At 39.8% G+C, this 14,955-nt stretch overlaps 1 protein-coding gene across 3 annotated transcripts in view; it reads right to left on the reverse strand.

Moving 5' to 3' along the window:
* LOC108701070 (rho GTPase-activating protein 39) overlaps positions 1 to 14,955 on the reverse strand; it is a 73,252-nt gene that overhangs the window by 24,325 nt on the left and 33,972 nt on the right. The window lies entirely within an intron of this gene.

The following is a 14,955-nucleotide window of genomic DNA, read 5'->3' on the forward strand; positions in this document are numbered from 1 at the left end:
GGGCAACAATCAGGCTTTTGTTACAGGGCATTTTTTTTGTTCAATGAGTGATGGAAAGGGGGAGAGGGAAGAGGAGAGACAGACAAGGGAGGATTAAAAGGAAAAGAACTGCAAAGGATGAAGATGGAACATTACTGAAGATGGAACATTACTCAAAGTTGAAAATATTTTGAAGGGAAATGGCTTAAGATTTCCTGACCTTGATATTTGCTGAAGAACAACAAAAGAAGGTGAACCCTCATTAAAACCCAACTTAAGCCTAGTGCAGTGTTGGCAGATATGTCCTTGCTTTTGTGTATAAATATTTATGAGGATACATGCCTGGGCATGTATGTGCTTGTTCACCCGTGTTCAGATATCTAGGATTTCCCAACGGCAGAAATGTTCCGTGCAGGATCAGTGATACACATGTAAGAGCAGAAGCTATTGCTCTTCTTCACATACTCATCTGCCAATATACCATGAACCCACAGACACAGTGATATTTTCAGGTTGGACAGATCTATGGTTGCCACCTGGCCAGTATTTTACCGGCCTGGCCGGTAAGAAAGATGACTTATCCCAATGTTATTAATAGGGAAAAAAGATAAATATATAGGAAGGCCGGTATTATTTTCCAGAAAAGGTGGCAACCCTAGACAGATCACAGGATGGCATATCAAACCAGCCCCCCCAAGCTGAGATACATGCCCAGCTGGGTAGGAAATATGAACTGACAAACTACCCAACCAAACTTGGGCATATATGGCCAGCATTCTGACGAGAGAGAGGAAGAAAAACACATGGAAGGTCGAACATGATATTATTGAATTCCTAACTAATACACAACAAGATTTTAACAGCGTTCATTAATAATACTTTATTTCTTAACATGATCTGACCCTCTGGCTTGTATTCCATATCAAATAATAGTGCTAATTTCAGGGAGGAAATCCATCTTAATGCCACTTTTCATTGCGTTTGAGAATTAGTGGTGATTAAAGTGCATGTGATATAATCCCAAGATTAAGATTAGTAACCTCAGTTTGAACTGGAAATGCTGGACACAATTCTTTCTCTATCCCTTTCTCCTGTATTTGTGCCAAACATATAAGCACCGCCATACCGACACCATAATCTCGTATCAACCCTCAAAGGCACAGTAAGGTTCCTGGCTCAAAGTGCTAATTGCTGAATTGCAAGGGATTCTAAATATGAGCCGCCATGGTCATGCTAAAGGCCGCCATACAAGGGCCGATAAAAGCTGAGTCAGCAGCTTATTGGCCCATGTGTGGGGCCATCCGATGGGCGTCCCATCGATATCTGGCCAAAAGTCGGGCAGATGTTGATCGGGCAGGGAAAACAATCCTGTCGGATTGCGGCCGCATCTGTTCGTTGATGTGGTCCAGCGATCCGACCGCCCGTATTGCCTCCATTCTGATCCGATCATCGGGCCCTAGGGCCCACGAACGGATCTGCCCGATATCACCCACCTCAATGTGGGCATATCAGGGAGAGATCCGCTCATTTGGCGACATCGCTTATTTGTATGCCATTGTTTACATTTCACTCCTCCCCTGCTATGCCGTTCTATGGAAAATGTACGGCACAATATTAGGTTTACGGAGACATTATTCCCTGCTCACGCAAGAATTCCCACTATGAGTCTGTAAGACCCACAACAAAAGCTAAGAAGACACAGCGAGGGTCATTTATCAACACTGGGCAAATTTGCCCATGGGCAGTAACCCATAGCAACCAATTAGATTGCTGCTTTCATTGTTCTACTTGCAGCTGTCTTTAAAAAGATAATCCCTGATTGGTTGCTATAGGTAACTGCCCATGGGCAAATTTGCCCAGTGTTGATAAATGAGCCCCAATTACGTTTAGAAGAGAGTTGCTTGGTCCATATCAAATGTCTTAAGAGCTAACGCCTCACAACACGGAAAAGAAGATTCCATTCACAGCAACTTTCCAATATACATTCATTTTAAAAATGTCAATGATTTTAAAGTTATATACACATGTAATTACTATGTATGACTTTCTGTTCTCTGGTTCCGACTCTTAAAACAATATGGTGGAAGCCAGTTCTCCTCTACGTCTGTTAATCACCTGGCTTCTGTTACTTTGTTTCTGGAGTTAGAACCAGCGGTGACAGCCAGACAAATATTGATTTCATTTGTATTTACATTTCCAAGCATCTTTAATACAGCTTGAACATTTTAAATGGATGTATATTGGAAGGTTCACATTTTGTTTCAGTATGCAAATACAATACGTCCAGATATAAAACGCCCTGGCTATGCAAACACCTTTTAAAGCACCCGAGGCACATAAATAATTTAGATTTAGATTAACATACGAGGCATTGATATCCTGTACATGCAAATATGTTGCCTTGCTAATGTTGCTTGGTTACTTATCTGTTACCTAAACAACTCCTTGTTTGTTCTATTGTGCCCAGTGGAATTCGGATAATAGTATCCATGCCTTGGGCCAAAGAAAAGATAGAAATAATAAATATTATTTCTTGTATGAATGCTGCTGAATGTTTGAAAATAAAATAAACATTACATATAATGCGAGGGGGGGGAAGCATTTCCGTGTGTTACCCTTGGGTAGTTATTGGCACTCTGCTGGCCTCCTGTGCCCTCTCTCATTCCTTTTTCCTCCCCAAAACAATTTTGCCAGTTTTCCTACCTCCTACTCCTCAGGACAGCACTTCCTGGCATTGTCAGACTTTAATTACAAGTTTTATTATAGTTTTCAGGAAACGAAGCCTAAGACGAGAAAATGTGGACCCTATTTATAGAGAGGAAAACATACTCTCTTCGCACGTATGAGATTAAGGTATCGTCTGATGCCAGAAACATCTCCTCTCCCCTGGTGCTGTAGGAGTTGCTTGGCATTCTGCTGGGTGCCTTGGTATCCAAAGGTTTCCATTCACCTGATACAAGTCAACTCTTCTGCCAGTGCACTGTGTTTCTACCCCATTATTACAAATAATATTCTCCATTAAATGTTTTATTTCATTCTAGTAACCACGGAAGTGGCAAAGAAACATGTCATTATAGAATTCTCAAATTGGCAGTAACTTAAAAAAAGATAGATATGAAATCCTAGTTCACAAAGAAAACTAGGCTTATACTAATCGCAGAATTATGTGAACAATAAAAAGCACAATGCACAGTGAACTCTGAGTATTGCTCATGTAATATAAAGGGTTAATGTACCCCCTACTGTAAATGATAAGGATGTTAGAAGTCACTGAGGGGTTCTCTGACCATATAAAGGCACAAGGCTGCAGGCTGAGTTATACAGGGAACTCTGAGTATCACTCATGTATTATAAGGGATAATGTACCCCTACTGTAAATTATAAGGATATTTAAAGTCACTGAGGGGTTCTGCGAGACACAATACTGCAGGCTGAGTTATACAGGGAACTCTGGGTATCACTCATGTATTATAAGGGATAATGTTTCCCTACTGTTAATTATAATGATATTAGAAGTCATTGAGGGGTTCTGTGACCATATAAAGGCACAAGGCTGCAGGCTGAGTTATACAGGGAACTCTGAGTATCACTCATGTATTATAAGGGATAATGTACCCCTACTGTAAATTATAAGGATATTCAAAGTCACTGAGGGGTTCTGCGAGACACAATACTGCAGGCTGAGTTATACAGGGAACTCTGGGTATCACTCATGTATTATAAGGGATAATGTTTCCCTACTGTTAATTATAATGATATTAGAAGTCATTGAGGGGTTCTGTGACCATATAAAGGCACAAGGCTGCAGGCTGAGTTATACAGGGAACTCTGAGTATCACTCATGTATTATAAGGATAAGGTTTCCCTAGTGTAAATTATAAGGATATTAGTCACTGAGTTATTGATATAGCTCAGATATACAAGTCATGAAATTCCACCGTGACTCATCTGTTTACATTTTAAAAGACAAATATCTCTTATAATATGCAAGTTTTAACGCATCTTGTGACAAAAGTGACATCGCTGTGCCTCCATTATAACCGATAATTACATTAGGAGTCACTTAGTTCTGTGACCATGGAAAGGAATGGTAAGGTCGAAGGATGATTTACACAACACCATTAATGTATATGGGGAATACTTCATCCCCTACAGTAAATTGTAAGAAGTTTATAAGTGTCTGATTACTTCAGTAAACCAAAGGAACTGACGGGACAAGGCCACAGATCATGGAACTCCAAGGTGATTTTTCCAGCCATGTATTCCACATCAGCGAATACAATATATAATAACATATTAGCAGGCTAGTAGGGGCATGGAGGAAGCAACTAGACAGGTGGAATTGGGGGCCCAATGGGACACTGTTTAATAAAAAACTACAGTATATTTATTTGGAAATTGTATATTTGCAAATTTTAGAGAGAAGGGCCTAAAATGATTTTACTGTGGGGCCCAGTGACTTGTAGTTATGCCTCTGATGGCTAGTGGGTATTACAAGGAAAGAACAGCTCTTTTCTATTTGCTTGTTGCCTACAGCAAAACTGAACCAGATGAAATATGAGTTACTTGAGAACCGAACTGCATACTTAACATGTACATAAACACAACATTGTGCGCTTATATAAAACTGAAGGTATGGAACGACGTACTGTGATTAAACAGGGGGATTTTGCCAACATTCCTATCTGCGCTGTAGCAGAGAACTTTCCACAGGGAAAAAGTACAATCAATCAGTACTTACACATGGAGATTCAACAAAAGGACAAAAGAAAAAACTACTTAAATGCCTAAATCAGTAGTACATGCATATACAGGTATCCGGAAACCTGTTATCCAGAAAGCTCTGAATTACGGAATAGCCGTCTCCCATAGACTCCACTATAATGAAATAATCCAAATATTTAAAAATTATTCCCCTTTTCTCTGTAATAATAAAACAATCCCTTGTTCTTGATCCGAACTAAGATATAATTAATCCTTTTTGGAAGCAAAACCAGATTTTTAGTTTGATTTAATGTTCACATTATTTTCTAGTATATTGTTCTTACGGTATGAAGATCCAAATTGCGGAAAGATCCGTTATTCGGAAAACCCCTGGATAATAGGTCCCGTACCTGTACTGTATGGTAGGGATTAATTTTAGGTACCCCATATGTACTTATTAAGATGATAGAGTTAAAGGGATTGTTCCCCTCTAAATTAACTTTTAGTATGATGTAGGAAGCGATATTATAAGACAATTTGCAATTGGTTTTAATTTTTTATTATATGTGGTTTTTGAGTTATTTAGCTTTTTATTAAGCAGCTCTCCAGTTTGCAATTTCAGCCATCTTTTTGTCAATAAGAGGCTGGAATATGAATAGGAAAATGTCTGAATAGAAAGATGAGTAATAAAATGTAGCAATTACCAATAAATTTGTAGCCTTCCAGAGCATTTGTTTTTATAATGACCCCCATTTGAAAGCTGGAAAAAGTCAGAAGAAGAAGGGAAATAATCAGGGCCGGATTTCATCTTTTCGCACCCCTAGGCCACCTGGGTCCTAGCGCCGCCCACAAGCGTGAAACCCCCTTGCGAGCGCATGCGCCTGTCCCTAGTCTGCCAGGTCCTAGCGCCCGCAAGCACGCACATTCCCCACGAGCGCACACTCGCCTTTCCTTTGTAGATGCAGCTGGGCGGCATACCGCCCCTCAAATTGTGCCGCCCTAGGCCGGGGCCTTTGTGGCCTCGCCACAAATCTGGGCCTGGAAATAATTCAAAAAATATAATAAAGAAAAATGAAAGCCAACATAAAAGTTGCTTAGAATTAGCCTTTCTAAAACATACTAAAATTTTAAAGGTAAAGGATCCCTTTAAGATGAGTTTTGAGATGATTATGTAGTTGGGGGTTTATTGAAACGCAAGGGATATTTATTATGACCTATAGTTGCAATGTAGTGTAACGTGGAATTAACTGCATTACTGAATGTATTGTTAACCTTGGTTTTGTAAACAACAAAGGCTGCATTTGGTAACCGTCCTTTAGAATTGATTCCCAGACTTCACACTAGCCATTCCTAGGGGGGCATTTAAATTATTCTTAGTCAATGGAGTCGGCCTTTCCATCCCAATGGATTCTTGTGTTCCGTGGAAGCAGTTGTCTTTTGGAGGTGTGAACGATTGTTCCCGGGACAGTGGAATTACTATACTGACAGCCTCTGTAAATTACACTAAAGAGATCCTCTTAATTCAATTTGTGGAAACGGGTTTTTATCAAAGGCACAGAGTCACCAGGAAGCCAATGTTTCTAAACACTTACTGCTCTCCCAGTCCCTGAGGAGTTCTCTTTGTAACTCGCTTCCACGGCCAGTGTCCATTTGTGCCCAAGCAAAAGGATAGGTGGGGCCACATGTCCGAAAGGAAGAGGATATCCAACCTGTGACCCGGCAGCTGGGAAGGGTATCTAGCTGTTCAACTACAACTCCCAGCAACAGCTGTCTCTCAGCAGGATGCGGGTTATGAAAGAGCCAACTCCGTGAAAGCAGAGTTCATTTTCTTGCAAAGCAGAAAACTCATTGCAACTCTTTTTTCACCTTATAACCCCACTTGGCGCAATATTACATCTATTACATCAATTCCCCAATATAATATATATATATACGAAGTGAATGAATCAGCACTCTCTTTACGTGAATGATTTCTAATTTATTATTCATGGTGAAACACGTCACAATGCAATGTTTTGTCTAGGAAAAAGTTGGGACTGAAACATTGGATTGTGATGTGTTTCACCATGAATAGTACATCTTTAATCATTCACGTAAAAAGAGTAGTGATGGGCGAATTTGTCCCGTTTTGCTGAAACATTTGTGAATTTCCCGTGAAATTCGAAAATGCGCCAGCGCCCAAAGAAACGGATGCCGGCTTCCGGGTATTTGGACTCCCTTAAATTTTTGCTGTCTAATTTTCCTTCCAGTTTTGCGAATTTATTCGCCGGCGGCGAAATGCAGAAATTCGCTAAAAGAGAGTGCTGGTCTATCCACATCGTACAGGTATGGGACCTGTTATTCAGAATGCTCGGAACCTGGTGTTTTCCGGATAACTGATCTTTCCATAATTTGGATCATCATACCTTAAGTCTACTAGAAAATCATGTAAACATTAAATAAACTCAAAAAGCAGTTTTTTCTTCCAATAAGGATTATATTATTAATTATTAGGGATGCACTGAATCCAGGATTCGGTTCAGGATTCTGCCTTTTTCAGCAGGATTCGGATTCAGCTGAATCCTTCTGCCTGGACAAACAGAATCCGAATCCTAAGTTGCATATGCATATTAGGAGCGGAGAGGGAAATCGTGTAAAACATGTTTTCCCATTCCTACCCATTCGGTTCAGTATTCGGCCGAATCTTTCGCTAAGGATTCGGGGGTTCGGCCAAATCCAAAATAGTGGATTCGGTGCATCCCTATTAATTATAGCTTAGTATGTATAAGGTACTGTTTTATTACTACAGAGAAAAAGGAAATCATTTTAAAAAGGTGGATTATTTAATTATAATGGAGTCTATGGGAGACAGCCAATCTGTAATTCGGAGCATTCTGGATAATGGGTTTCTGGATAACTGATCCCATACCTGTATGTGTATATATATATATATATATAGATACATAAATACATACATACATACATACACACACATTTTATATTTTAAGTTATCGAGGAGTTCCATGACCATATAAAAACACAAGGCTGAAGGACGAGTGTTTTTATACAAATCATGGAACTCTGAGGTGACTTACAATATCCTCATATTTTGCAACAGTTTGTACTTTATTTATTATAATACACAAGTTTCAATTACATGACTAAGCTCCGATTATAACTGATGACATCACTGAGTACCATTTATAAGGATAAAATGTACAGAATACTCAGTGGCGTAACTAGTTGTTACTGGGCCCCATAGCAAATTCAATTTAGGGCCCCAAAATATTTATAAGTTGGCCTATTTTACCAAGATATATTAAAATTGCTAATTAATTAGGGTCTCACTGGGCCCCCTACACTCCTAGGCCCCCCTGCTTCCTGCTTCCTCTATAGTTACGCCCCTGAGGATACTCATGGCTCCTGTGTATGTATGTATGTGTATATATATATATATATATATATATTTATATATATATATATATATATATATATATATATATATATATATATAGTGAATAAAGTACCCCCTCTTGTAAAATATAAGGATATTATAAGTTACCGAGGAGTTTCATGACCATATAAAAACACGAGGCCGAAGGCTGAGTGTTTTTATACAGGTCATGGAACTCCGAGGTAACTTCTAATATCCTCATATTTTGCAACTGGGGTACTTTATTTATTATAATACACAAGTTTAAGTGAGTCATGTGACGGAAATGACATCAGAACTCACCGTTTATAACTGATGACATCAGAACTCACCGTTTATAAGGATATAATTTACAGGATATTCATGGCTTTTGTGTATTATATATATATATATATATATATATATATATATATATATATATATATATATATATATATATATATATATATACATACATACATATATACATACATACACAGGTATGGGACCTGTTATCTGGAAACCCGTTATCCAGAAAGCTCAGAATTACAAAAAATAGCCCTTGTACTTGATCCCATCTAAGATACATTTACCATTAGTCCTTATTAAAGTCAAAATTCTTATTAATTTTATTTCATGTTTAAATTATTTTCGTAGTAGCCCCAGGTCCCAGGTATAAATATTGCTGAATAGCAATTTAATACATAATGCCAGTTTACAGATGACAATACTAATCAGGACTGCTTTAAAGGTAATGGCACACAAAGATGATTTTTTTGCATCATTAAATAAACACCCACACTCTGCCTGTGAGCCATTGCCCAATGTGACAGATGTGGCAACAATCTACAAAAAGGGCCATGCACTTTCCTCCACCGCTTCCATTCCCCCAGAGCCGGAAGCAGACAAATTTGCAACAATCCTCCACCGACCCAGGTGGTAATGGGGGCTTGGAAGGCACAAAAGGACATCCATGGAACAGGTTACTTGCAGAAAGAATATATATTCAAATATATAAGTAATACAGAAGAAATATTAAAATAGGTTCAGTAAATACTAAAGAAATCTGCAACATCCTCTACTGTACATAAGTGTTGGTTTTGCTTTAAGGGAAATACATCAAAAACATTTGAGGCTTGTGCAACTTTTTGGCACGGCATGAAACCGTCCAACCTTCCACATCTACAGACAAATTAATTTGTGCTAACGAGAGGCATCTATATCCTCAGACACATTAATTTGCGTTAAAAAGGCAGTGAGGACTTGCCAAGTATTCCTGCAGATAAGTCTCCGTTTCGCCTGTAACATTTTCCGTGGATACATTTGGCCCCCTCAGATACCCCATAACTATTCATTTCCAATCCTTGGACTCGCACTGAGCCAGAAACCTGCATTACATCATGGTGCAGGAGACAAAGCTGACTCAAGCTCCTTTTCTGCTAGAACAATCTTCTTGTTTATGGAAACTAAACGACGCATACATGTATTGTGCACATGAAGCCAGCATCTCTTAAAGGGAAATGCCACAATGCCAATGGGGAAGAAAGCTGAAACCATAGGCAATCCGGTAATATTATAGATATTTAATATTATTAATATTATATTAGAAAGTAAAGGTGCTTTGGGTAGAGGAGTACCTATATTATGATATGGCTGTTCCTACTCAATTAAATGGATTCTGTTATGATTTTCATGATGTCGTTTTTATTTCTAAATTGCACCATTTACACTGCAAATAATTTACTCTACAATATAAAATTTCATTCCTGAACCAGCAAGTGTATTTTTTAGTTGTAATATTGGTGTGTAGGAGCCATCTCAGGTCATTTTGCCTGGTCATGTGCTTTCAGAAAGAGCCAGCACTTTAGGATGGAACTGCTTTCTGGCAGGCTGTTGTTTCTCCTACTCAATGTAACCGAATGTGTCACAGTGGGACCTGGATTTTACTATTGAGTGCTGTTCTAAAGGTGGCCATACACAGGCAGATAAAGCTGCTGTTATCGGTAGTTTGGACCAATTTGACAGCTTATCTGCCCGTGTATGGGGGCTTCCGACGGGTCTTCCCGATCGATATCTGGCCACGATATCGATCGGGAAGGTTTGATTTTTAACCGACCGAACGTTCGAATTACCCCCGATATAGCCATGCCGTAAGTGGCATATCGGGGAAAGATCCGCTTGTTTGGCAATGTCCCCAAACTAGCGGCTCTTGAGTCTATGGCCAGCTTTAGATCTACCAGGCAGCAAATCTTGTTTTAAGGAGCTGTTACCTTCCCATTGTTCTGTTGTTTGGCTGCTGGGGGTGAGGGAGGGGGGTGATATCACTCCAACTTGCAGTACAGCAATAAAGAGTGACGTTTATTAGAGCACAAGTCACATGACCAGGGGCAGCTGGGAAACTGACAATATGTCTAGCCCCATGTCAGATTTCAAAATTAAACATAAAAAAAATCTGTTTGCTCTTTTGAGAAATGGATTTCAGTGCAGAATTCTGCTGGAGCAGCACTGTTAACTGATTTTGAGAAAAACATTTTTTCCCATGACAGTATCCCTTTAAGCTTAATACATGCTGACATGTGATTATGGTATTCCACTTCTTACAAACCTTAACAAGCTCCTACCATGTTTTCGCTTGTAAAATCCAATCCTTGATTGTTTCCCAATAATCATGCCCCAAGTGATATCATAACATGCCCCCTGCTGACCCCTTAAAAACAAATAATGACTCTTCAGATGGGCTGTGGGAAGTGGTTAGGGAGACCATAGCCAGCCTGAATAAAACACTTTCTTAGAAGCCCCTAGTATTTCCATAAGCCAATTATATAAGGAAATGTAGACTAAATGTTATGTTACCCTTTAACCGAGGGGGGAAAAACGATAACACTACAGTTAAGTCTACGTTGATAAATGAATATTCAGAGATAAATGATATTCAGTTGGATTATCCTATTTATTAGTGATCCGTACACAAGTACAGCGCACTATACACACTCACCGCATAGTGTTATATCTTTTGATGTGACTTTATTATGTAAGCAGGAAGAGAAGACCAGCGTTCCTTATAAATATCAGCGCATGATAACTTCCTGAAATGTGCAAATGTGCATCAGTTCTTGTCCAGGCACAACAGACCAGACTGTATACAGAGCTCAAACTGGGGTAAAAATAAACTGCATTTTCAGATTTTTAAAGCAGTGCCTATTTTCCTCACCCTGGAAGAGGATTGCAAATCCAGAGTTTAGAGAATAAAGTCATATGTGCATGACCCAATGCTGGCACCTCCTGTATAGCCATCAGCTCATTTCAAGGTCTATTGACCAGACAACTGCAACAGCTCCAGCGATATATGTCTGTGGTCTAATTGTACAATTGTATGAATGCTGTTGATTAGCTGTGGCTAAGGGGAGCCTTGGGTTAGGTACCCACAGACACTAAACTCAAGATTTAGGTCTAGTGTATTTACCACACCTTGATCATATAGTGGCCATGGAGTCTGCATCTTGAGTGGTGAATAAGGAACAGCCCTCTGATAAATGAAGTACAGGTATGGGATCCACTATTAGGAAACTCATGATCCAGAATGCTCCAATTTACAGAAAGGCCATCTCCGTAGACTCCATTATAATAAAATAATTAGGATGCACCGAATCCAGGATTCAGTTCGGGATTCTGCCTTTTTCAGCAGGATTCGGATTCAGCCGAGTCCTTCTGCCAGGCCGAACCAAATCCGGACCCTAATTTGCATATGCAAATTAGGGGTGGGGAGGGAAATCACGTGCCTTTATGTCAGAAAACAAGGAAGTAAAACATTTTTCCCACTCCTGGTTTGCATATGCAAATTAGGATTTGGTTCGGTATCCGGCCGAATCTTTCATGAAGGATTCGGGGGTTCGGTCGAATCCAAAATAGTGGATTCGGTGCATCCCTAAAAATAATCCAAATTCTTAAAAATGATTTCCTTTTTCTCTGTAAAAATAAAACAGTAGCTTGTACTTGATCCAAACAAAGATATAATTAATCCTTATTGGAAAAAAAAACAGCCAATTGGGTTAATTTAATGTTTACGTGATTCTCTAGTAGACTTTGTAATCCAGAAAACTAGGGATGCACCGAATCCACTATTTTGGATTCGGCCGAACCCCTGAATCCCTCGCGAAACATTCAGCCACATACTGAACTGAATCCATATGCAAATTAAGGGTGGGAGGGGAAAACATATATTTACTTCCTTGTTTTATAACAAAAAGTCACGCAATTTCCCTACCCCTAATTTGCATATGCAAATTAGAATTCGGATTTGGTTTGGCCGGGGGCGGAAGGATTCGGCCGAATCCTGCTGAAAAAGGCCGAATCCCGAACCGAATCCTGGATTCGGTGCATCCCTACAGAAAACCCCAGGTCCTAAGCATTCTGGATAACAGGTCCAATACCTGTACCTGTTTGTCAAGTATTGGAAACTGCTGCTACACAAGGGAATGGTGTTATAAAGAGTCTTGCCTTGATGCAGTACCTTGCTTTTAACCGCTAAACACATTGGAGGATGTCTACTTCTATAAATATAATTCAGCTATAGTTAAGAATCTTAAGAAAGGACGAGGACACCCTTCTCCATAAAGCACTTAGATACAATTGGAGATAATGTAATAAACAGCCTTATGTTTGCTAGTCTAGTAACCCATAGCAACCAATCAGATATTTGTTATCAAACTGTTGGCCAATAAATGCTACCTGTTGATTAGTTGCCATGCGTTACTAGACTAGAAAAGCAAACATAAGGCTATTTATTTATTATAATCTCCAATTGTATCTAAGTGCTTTCTGTAGCAGGGTGTCCTCGTCCCTTTAAAATCCTTAATGTAGAATCTTAACCCACACGCACTTAACTATAGCTGAATTATATTTAAAAAAGTAGACATCCATGAATATTGAGAGCGGTTAATGCTTGCAATTGTGCTTCTGTATTAAACACCTAGCGAGATATAGAGAAATCAATTACAAATATATGCACAAGCAGGACCTATTCTAGTACAACAAATGCAAATGCCAGTTCTTCTCCCCCACCCCACACAAAATTCTTGGCAAGCTCATCACAGCATGTTTTACTAAGAACTGACAGCTGCTTGCATCTGATTCACATTTCTTTTTTGCATTACTAATCACACCTGCCGACCCATACACTCCACTGTCACTAGGACACAATCCAGCTTCTATTTCTGTACCACTGGCTCCTGACAAACACCTGCTTATTAAAATGCTTTCCATCCTAGGCCCAAAGTGTACTAATGACAGTGATACTTTTAAAAGCACAGTCCCATTTAAGAACAAACGAATTATGGCGGTAAGGACATCCTACGTCACACTGGAGCGTGAAAATCCATCTGCATATGTATATTTTTGAGTACGTCAGTTACCACAAAGCCTATCACTGTGTATGTTTTATGCTTTAATATGTCTGCAAATATTGTCAGCATCTGCCTGCGCCATTAGGGTGTTATGCATATAAGATACGCCCAAAGATGAAACAACATGTGACCCTACATAACAGCCAAAATAATTGGTTCTGGGTTCCAAGGTGAAGCCAAAATAACCATTTTGTTATTTCTGTATGAAAAAAAACTTTTAATTTTGGGGCTCTCACTCTAATATGCAGCTTGTTGGGTTATTAATGTTGGGGGTCCCATTCCTTAAAGGAGAACTAAACCCTAAAAATGTATTTGGCTAAAGTTTCAGCTAGTCAATAGCAGCAATGATCCAGGACTACAAACTTGTCACAGGGGGTCTCCATCTTGTAAAGTGTCTGTGACACTCACATGCTCAGTGGGCTCTGAGCAGCTGTTGAGAAGCTAAACTTAGGGGTTTTTGCAAATTATCAAGAAGGAAATGAGGTTGGCCTGTCATATAAGATGATGCTACAGGGCTGATTATTAAATTCTGATGCTAATTGCACTGGTTTCTATGCTGCCATGTAGTAATTATCTGTATTAATTACTAATCAGCCTTATATTGTGACATTTCTATTCTAAGTGTACTATATATTGTAAGTGAGTCCCTAAGCTCAGCACCGAGCATGTGCAGTGAATCAGCAGAAAAAAAGATGGGGAGCTACTGGGGCATCTTTGGAGACACATATCTTTACTGCTAAAGGGTTGTAGTTGCCTTCAGCTGGTATAGAAGCCCAAAACATACTGTACAATATTTCTAGTTACTTCTTTAGTTAGACTTTAGTTGTCCTTTAGGGTTAGATGGATAGATTCAGGGAGAGGTTAGTGGCCTGGCGACTAATCGCCTCTTCTGCGGGGCGACAATCTCCTCGAACTGCCTTCCGCCTGCTTGAATGAAGAATTGCTTGCGCTAATGCACTCGCGGTGATTCGATTTCCGAAGTCGGCCCATGGTTTCCTTGTGAGGCAACTTCGGGCGACTTTGGAAATCGAAGTGCAGCAAGTGCATTAGCGCAGGCGATTCTTCATTCAAGCAGGCGGAAGGCAGATCGGGGAGATTAGTCGCCAGGCGACTAAATCTCCCCGAATCCGCCCGTCTGCCCCAACCCTAAAGATATCTCTGGACAGGTTTGGCTAAAGCTGGCCATAAACAGATTTGTTGTGGACTAGTGATGGTATTGGGAAAGTATCTAGAACTGTTTCCTATATGTCTGCAGATCAGACAATGCTGCAGCTGTCTGTCTGTCCTCTATCTGCGTGGCGGTTACAAGCAGCTAATGAAAGAATGTATTGTACCCTGAGAGGGAGATATGCACCCTCTTATCTGCTGACTGAACAGATTCCAGAAGCAGCTGCTCTGCTCGGCAAACCTTACAATCTCCAGTTACCCTGCCAGCTGAGCTCTTCATTGCCGTGTGCACTACCAGAGAACCAGTGGCTA

Source organism: Xenopus laevis, chromosome 9_10L (assembly GCF_017654675.1).
Source record: "Xenopus laevis strain J_2021 chromosome 9_10L, Xenopus_laevis_v10.1, whole genome shotgun sequence".
NCBI lineage: Eukaryota > Metazoa > Chordata > Amphibia > Anura > Pipidae > Xenopus > Xenopus laevis.